This window comes from Cyprinodon variegatus, unplaced genomic scaffold, assembly GCF_000732505.1.
Source record: "Cyprinodon variegatus isolate N-32 unplaced genomic scaffold, C_variegatus-1.0 Scaffold835, whole genome shotgun sequence".
NCBI classification, from domain to species: domain Eukaryota; kingdom Metazoa; phylum Chordata; class Actinopteri; order Cyprinodontiformes; family Cyprinodontidae; genus Cyprinodon; species Cyprinodon variegatus.
In genome coordinates this window covers 343,614-344,179 of record NW_015151288.1, presented here as the reverse complement: position 1 = coordinate 344,179, position 566 = coordinate 343,614, and the positions used below count along the sequence as shown (strand labels likewise).

The following is a 566-nucleotide window of genomic DNA, read 5'->3' as shown; positions in this document are numbered from 1 at the left end:
TGCACTCGCCATCTCCGCTTCTTGAAGGAGCCGCTGCAGCTATTTTTAGTTATTTGTGAAAATAAGGAACAAATAGCGTCCCTTATCAGTTAAATACGGAACACGTAGTTTGGCATCCAAATACGGGACGATTCCGTATTTCAAGGAACGGGTGGCAACCCTAGTCAGCAGGGTGTAGCTTTAATCTAATGAGAATAATTTTGTCTTTAGGGCTGACCTTCCTTCACTGCTCTACATCAGAACAAGGTTGGTAATTTTGTGTTTTATCATCTAAAACAAAATGCATTTTAACAGTTTTGGTTTTTTTTATTATTTGATCATTTTCTTTATTTTTTTCACTCCTACCAGCTGCTCTGACTGTGAGTCCCAGCAGATCTCAGTTCTTTGAAGGAGAATCTGTGTCTCTGAGCTGTAAGGAGAACAACAGCTCTGCTGGATGGACTGTTTGGAGGAACAGAACCAGAGGACAGTCTGAGTGTAAAGATGGATGGGGGAATCCAGCTGGTTCTACCTGTACCATCAGCCACCTCCTCCCATCAGACAGTGGAGTTTACTGGTGTTGGTCG

At 42.8% G+C, this 566-nt stretch overlaps 1 long non-coding RNA gene across 1 annotated transcript in view; it reads left to right on the top strand.

Moving 5' to 3' along the window:
- The window catches only part of LOC107099071, a 6,736-nt gene extending 6,176 nt beyond the window's left edge, over positions 1–560 (top strand). Inside the window, exons 3-4 of the long non-coding RNA XR_001481924.1 lie at positions 211–246; positions 349–560. This is a non-coding gene — a long non-coding RNA (uncharacterized LOC107099071). The remainder of the gene's footprint in view (positions 1–210; positions 247–348) is intronic.
- The last annotated feature ends 6 nt before the right edge of the window (positions 561–566 follow it).